Raw genomic sequence first — 7,467 nt, 5'->3', positions numbered from 1 at the left:
TGCTCTACCATTGTCTAAATCATCATCACCACCATCATCTCTTGGACACATCTTTTATCAGGTCAGAATGTCACCACCATCTACTTTAGCACCCTTGTGCATTAGTATCACTTTGCCTAAAATTGTATATCTTTTTAGGCCACCATTTTAGTAATTTGTGAGGCACTCAACCTTGGGTGTCATGCATGTGTAGCAATTATCTCTTGTTGATCACTTGTGCATGGCCAAAAATATGTGGCCGGCCATGCCATGGCACACATGCATCATGCCTCTCCATTTCCCTCTCTCGCACATAATTACTCCACCTTGGGAAGCCTCTCCTCCTTTGTCCCTTCCCAATGCCACAAATAAATTCAGCTTGGGTCAAATATCTCTTCCCCAAACCAGCCTCCCAACTAACCCAATCAATGAAGAGGCTACCTCCCAACCAACCCAATCAATGAGGAGGCAGCCCACCCCCTCTCCCTCTATATAAAGGGGCTTGGCAGCCCACCCCCTCCTCACTTGCTCTCACTTTTCCACTCCCCACTCTTTCCTCCACTCCCACACACTCTCCTCCTACCTCTCCCCACGAAATTGCTGCTCCTCCTAGCTTCATGGCCGGCCATGGCCATGAAAAGCTCTCCAAGATGAAGCTCTCCCCCTCCCTCAAGCTCCCCCTCTCCATGAGAGCATCCCTCTCCTTCTTCTCCCCAATCCTAGATGGTTTTCTCTCCTCTTCTTCTTCCTCCCTTGCTAAGTTTGGATCTTGATGCAGGTGCATGTTGGTCCAAGCATGGAGAAGCTTCACCTATCCTCAGATCTGAAGTTCTTGACCAAAATTCGTCCAAAACCTTGCAGTAATTTCTTTCATCTTGCTGTTTCAGATTCTGGTACGAACTTGTAAAATCCACCAAAACTCGTGTACAGCTCCAAATCGAGTGATCCAAAGTTCCACCCTTAGCTTATGAAAAGATCTACAACTTGGCGTTGGTTTCATCCTCAAATTCGTAGCAGATATTCCTGAGTAATTAAAGTTCTGAAAACATGCTGTTTCGCTGTTTGTTAGATTTGTTTAGTTTTACAAAACCTTTTTGAGCAAACTCAACTGGGGATGAAAGCCCTCTCCATTAGCTTTATTTTGCCGTTGGTCTCACCTCAAATAACCACCTAGAATTGAAATGATTCACAGATCAATTTCTGGTCAGATCTGACTTTGTCTGTTTATACCATGAGCTTGGAGATGAATTTGCGAGTGAAACCAATTGCATTAGAACCGTATTGTCAATACCTTTCAGATGCAACTGACCTCATATTTTTAGGATTTTTCTACAATTTTTGGCATACAGATCTTGTTTTCTGTACAGTCAGATTCAAGCAAGGTCCTAAAATTGTAGGTTCAACCTTTTTGAGTGATTCCAATTGGGTTAGTCTTGTTTTAATACTGGCCATCTAGGAAAAATAATTTTAGTCTCTGTTCATGCATATTTGGTACTGTTAGTAATGTGTATGTGTGGCATGGACTATTGTACCAAAACTTTTTGGTTTGTTTTAAAAACTTTAACCACCTCTTTTTATTAAAAATTGGACAACCAATGTTTTATGCTTGCAAAACAAAACCTCTGCAATTTAACTTTAGCTCTATTATTTTTCTTAAGTTTTCAAATGATGTGATAGATGGTTTGCTTCCTATTTTGGATGTAGTGTTTTGGGAGCAAATTAAATTGGGAAAACTGATTTCTACTCTTCCAAAAATGTTTGAAATTGTATTGTGTATGTGTTTGATGCCAAACTAATGCATTTGTCCTCTTCATGATGTTATCTACCAGGGGATATTTGGTTTATACCATGGTGATAACCGAGAGAGGCAATTGCTAAGTTGTGACGCACTCATACCTCTACTAGGTAAATAAATGTGGTTTTCTAAATTAAAACTCTTAAAGTTGTTTTGTGGTATCTATAAGTCCTTAGTATGTTATACCTTGGCTGCATGGTTAGTTGTTGTTTGTTGAATGTTGTTTTGTTGGTGCAATGTGTTTATTGTGTTCCTCTTATATTTTCCGGCGATAGATGCGAACACTTCTGGAGAAGAAGAAGAAGTGGAATCGGACGGGGATTTTATTTTTATTGTTGGAATACATATTTGATGGAGTTGAAGAAGTCCAGGGACAAATAAGCCAACCAAGGCAAGCCATCTCTTGATCTCTGAATGTTGAATCACATATCGTGGTTACTTTGTTGTTATTCTTGTCTCTCGATATATTTTGTGTGGTATCTACTTATGTTGATGGAGCGTGCTCACCATGAGCATGTTGGATTCTCTTTGACACCTCACCTACCATCCCCTTTAGGGAAATGGTGGTAATTATCATGATCTTGGTGTACCTTCTAAGTGTGAGGGATATGCCCACTTATCTTGTGTGTGTCGACCTCTTGACACCCTTCTTGAACCCCTTGTTGATGTTCTGCATACTTACTCTCGAGTATGTTGAACCCCTTGTTGATCTTATGCATGCATACCCTGAGCATGTATGCCCCCTTGACCATCTATATTATCATCTTCTTAGCGGTATGATGATTAACATCTTGAACCTTGTTGGATCTTCCAACTTATGTTGTCCCTATACATGCTTATCCTAAGTATGTATGATCCCCTTAACACCTCAATTATCATCCCCTTAGTGGTATGATGGCTAGCATCATGTCATTGTGACTCTTAGTTCCTTCATAAAACTATAGGTTGGGAACCCCCTTGGAAAAATACCTTGTTGAAAAGAATTTTTGAAAACCTTGGGTGAGTTGGACTTACCCAAGCGTGTGTTTATGAAAGGAAATGATCTTGGCAAAGATGGTTGAAAAGAAAATCTTGTTTTTGAAAACTTTGGCGCCTAAGTATTCACCCGTGACAATTAACCCGCGCAACCATAGCTACTCCAACATGGGCACGGAGCTTAACTTGACGTTTGCTCTTCTTAGCATGAGGCACCGCACAACTATACAAGGGTACGGTTACCCCCGAGTCCGGGTTGTCAAGGTTGGGACAATAGTATAACGGGAGGCCTTCGGGGCTGACCCGTCCGGAAGACACTATGGGTCTCCTGGCTTGGCGGTGGAGCCACGCTCAAAAGGAGGTGAGCTGCCACGGTGCCGGGGAGGTACATACTCCATAGGGTAGGACCTCGTGTTAAGTCGAATGGGCGAAAGGTTATGTCCGGGTATCCGTCGTGGCATATGTTGTTATGCGGGGATGATGCCCACACGATAGGTATCCGGATAGTTGTGGGGAAAGTGTGCAAACTCTGCAGAGTCAAATCTATTCGAATAGCCGTGTCCGCGGTCATGGACGGTTGAAATGGCTGTTGCTTAGCCTAATGAGTTTTGTTTGAGAAAGTGTTTACTAAAGGAAAAAAAAGAACTTGTTTTCGGAGTACCGGAAGGGTACTAGAATGGTTTGGTTGACCATTTGGAGATGGTCGGAAAGGAAATAAACTGGGTTACCCCCATCCTAGTGTTTTATGTAGTGGAACTTTGTTGAAGTATCTTCTTCAATAAAGATATAGAGATGTCATAGAACCCTCTTAGTGTCCCCACCAACTGAGATGCCAGGATGCTATATCCACAAGAGAAACTATTTCTCTTTCATATGCTATATCCACAAGGGAAACTACTTCTCTTCTTCATGCTATTTCCACAAGAGAAATTAGCTCTTCCCTCTTGTCATCTTAGATTAGCACTTGTTATCTTGCACTCTTGCAAAGTACCTTCTTGATGGTTTGCGAGTACAATTCAAATGTACTCACGGCTTTGTCCCTGGCTATTTACTTGGCCAGACTTGGAGGAACACGACGGATGAAGAAGGAGTTGGCGACGTCTATGCGAGCTAGGAACGTCTTCCCAGTCAGTTGCCTGTAGGGTTTAAGGCGAATGACTTGGGCTCCGCGCTGTTGAAGTGATGATGCTACTCTGATGTTTAGTTAGGCCCTTCGAGGCTATTATGTAAGTAATGGTCATGTGACCTTATTGTAATTTTCTTATTCCGCTTTGTAATGGATGGTGTAATTTGATATCAGTTCGGTTATGTGTTCACGGCGCACTGATCATGGGATCGTGAACTATATACATAACAGGGTATTTCGGACAGTTAGTCCGGGGTCCCCACAGAGCTGGTATCAGAGCTATCCTGACTGTAGGAGACCTTAGTTAGCATGGACGTTAGTTAGGAAACAAGTACTTGGGAAAAACTATTTGCGAAACAAATTCTTTCTTTAGTCAGAAGCAAAGCTTCTACTCCTCTTATTTCTTCAAAAACTTCTAAATTCTTATCCCTCCACTTTACTATAAATATTCAAAAATTCTTAATCTATTGCCTCATCCACTTCAAACCTACAAATTGGACGAGGTCCCCAACTCAGACCGGAGACTCGAACTCAAAGATGGATCAATCCCTCAGAAAGACTCATGAAGATTGGAGGTCAACTTAGTGTGCACATGTAGGGATGATAACGTCATGTCTTTGGTTGTCACCAAAGTTTGTCAAGGAGCTGACTTTGTTCCTCTTTGGACTCGCACTTTCGTAGTCGTCAAGGATCAAGTTCTCGATTTCTTGACTAGTAATTTTTAGGCCAGCCACCAGAAGTTGTCAACCTTGGGGTACCTCCACAACTACCTCTTTGAAGACCTCATGTTTCCGGGATATCGAGACTAGAAGATCTATGCAGTTTTTGTCTTCACCTCGACATCGATGACTCAACACCAGGCCTACGTCGCCACCAACTGCTACAAGGATCCAAGTTGAAGCCAATGTCAGCAAGATGAAGATGTCAGCATACGTGACCAGCCCCAAACATATAGGATGGATAGGACAAACTCAATCATTTTGATTGAGCTACCCCCGCGCATTAGGCATTCCATGGGTACTTATGTTACCATGCCTGGTTTGATGATTGCTTGTAGTTCCCTTGTGTGCTGCCTTGAGTGTCTTTTGTTTGTTTGTTGTGTGTATAATTGTCTTGGCCTTTTGGTCTGAAAAACACCCTTAGTGTGATAAACTAGCTTAGAAAGCCTCCCAAAGATGTTTTCACCCTCACCTACCTCGCCGATGTTTTGCTAACTGCTAGTTAGTTGGATAAGTTAACGAAAAGCTCTAACTCTACCCCCGTTAGCAGTTGTTTTTCAAACATCAGGAAAACTAACCCAAACCCCCATCTACGCTAACTTCCTTCTATATCAGCTGGAGCATCTCGACTACGCTAAGAAAGAAGAAGCCCTACCTTCAAGAATGACTGCACCTCTGCGAGAAGACATACTAATTTAGACTAACCTTGGAGCATAATCGCGCTAACCTCGAGGATATTTTCTTGAAAACTACCCTCTAACACACCGTCTAACAAGTTGAGTGAACAATAGCGTCAAAGCCAAGCTACATCACATGGTTCATCTGGTCCTCATCAAGTGAAGGCTCCTGAAGATACCTCAAGACTCAAGACTTTAGGCGTAGTTTACCCGCTAACTTCTTAGTTGCTACTGAAGTCAGCACCGACCCTCAAGCTGAAGATTGTCTTCGACGACCCCTGTTGCTGCTTCATATGGGTACCAACCAGGCGTTTCATCAACTTACTAACTCACGGCGCGTCCCCTATGGTTTAGTTAACACCGTGAGTGCCTCTTGAAGTTGCGGTCTGCACGTCGCCCCTGAAGATTCTTCAACTGAGTACGGAAGATCGATGACTCCTTCAGAAGCCCCCGACAGGACCGCAAGGAAGAAGCTCTAAGATTTTCCGAAAGCCCGATGAAAAATCTTAAGGGTGGAAGACTTCGTCTTCCACTAAAAGTTGGAGCTAACCCTAACATTTTAAACCTTTCTAACACACCGTTGGAAATGTGGGATGCACTAACCCCTCTTGAAGCCGTGGACTACTCAACGCCCGCTGAAGATGTTCAACTCCAAAGATCAATGGCTTCTCCAAAAAGCGCCGACAAGACCCGTGGCCGAAGCTTACGCTTTTAACGCCCCCTCCCTGATGAACAATTTTAAGGGTGGAAGACTTCGTCTTCCACTAAAATCAAGCTAACTCTAAAAAAGTTTTCAGCCCTGCTCAAGCACCGTTGGGTGCACTAACCCTCCCACAGTCTTGAACCTCCGCTAGGATCGTGAAGAAGCTACAGATCCAACACCTGCATGGAGTAGTCAACCCTTCACAAAGCTTGCCCTCGGAAGAAATCAATCATGTCTCTCAGAAGCTGAAGTTGCGACCCTCTCAACAACGGCACGCCGATTAAAAATGGAGTCTAACTTTCGTTAAACTTTACAACCCCTCTAGTTCTACGCTTAGTAATCTCGGGACGAGATTATTTTAAGGGTGGAAGATCTGTCACACCCCAACTTTTGCAACCTTGATTAGATGTCCTTATTTCAAAAATTAGGGGGAACAAAAACTTTTTAAAGACTAATTAGATGAATTGCCTTGATCCATTGGTTGTAATGAATTGCTTTGATCTGTCGGTAGATGTATTGTCTTGTTCTGTTTGTTAAGTTTGTCTTGAGCTACTCAAAGAACAACACCCCTAGTGGTAAAACAAACAACTCACCTAATAAAACACATGTGTGGCTTAGGGAAAATTGTTTTCCTTTTTCACTACACCAAACCTCTCTACTTATGGCAACATGGGTGTGCCTTCTCAAAATTCCTCTTTGTGGTATAATCTAGCTCAAACCATCCTTGATTCAAAACTTGGGGATCATCTACCCCTTGCTACATCCTTCTCTTATACCCACTCCTCTTGGCTGATTCTGAAGCCAAGTCAACAATCTATTTTGGCGGGCTTATAAGATTCCAACTTTGGCAGTCGATCTCTAAGCACCCACAACTGTTATTGGTGACCTCAATGCATGGATCTCATCTATGCATCACCATCTGCAACTTCCACGTCTTGCATGTCCCATTCTACCATAACAACTCTTACATTCACCCTGATCTTGTACCCTATCCAATGTTCAACACTAGATCACTTCCTCCTCTTTTATCTCTGGTTTTTATTCAAGTTTAATCTTCACAAGACCAAGAGTGGGAATGATGGGTACATTTTGTAACCACCATCTACCCTTGAGAACACTCCTCCCTAAATTATTTTTCTTTCTCAAAAACCCTATTGTTTTCCTTCTCTAGTTTTGATCACAAAACTACTTCTAGTTTTATAAAATCTTTTCAGGATATTTCTTCAAAGAAAACACAGAACTGAAATGGGTTTTGTTTTTCATCCCATTTCTACCAAGTACTGATTTCTAAAACATTACTTTCTATTTTGTTTTCCTTTTACAAAAGGCTTGCTTATGGTACTTATACCATTTCTTGTTTTTCTCTTGGTTATTTAAAATTTAGAAAACTCCACCTTACTTGATAAAGTAAGTAGAACATTTTGAATCCTATGTTCTACCTAACTTCTCTCAATCCTTTTCAAAGTCTTTTTTTAAAATTAATTTCCTTCTCA

General features: G+C 42.1%; 1 long non-coding RNA gene across 1 annotated transcript; it reads left to right on the top strand.

The window, feature by feature from the left end:
• The first annotated feature begins 350 nt into the window (after positions 1-350).
• Positions 351-4,065, top strand: LOC127305177 (uncharacterized). Its single transcript, XR_007853727.2, has 4 exons — positions 351-839; positions 1,809-1,884; positions 2,050-2,165; positions 3,810-4,065. It is a non-coding gene; the product is annotated as an uncharacterized lncRNA (long non-coding RNA).
• The last annotated feature ends 3,402 nt before the right edge of the window (positions 4,066-7,467 follow it).

Source organism: Lolium perenne, chromosome 1 (assembly GCF_019359855.2).
Source record: "Lolium perenne isolate Kyuss_39 chromosome 1, Kyuss_2.0, whole genome shotgun sequence".
In the NCBI taxonomy this organism is placed as follows: Eukaryota; Viridiplantae; Streptophyta; class Magnoliopsida; order Poales; family Poaceae; genus Lolium; species Lolium perenne.
This window is presented reverse-complemented; position numbering and strand designations above follow the sequence as displayed.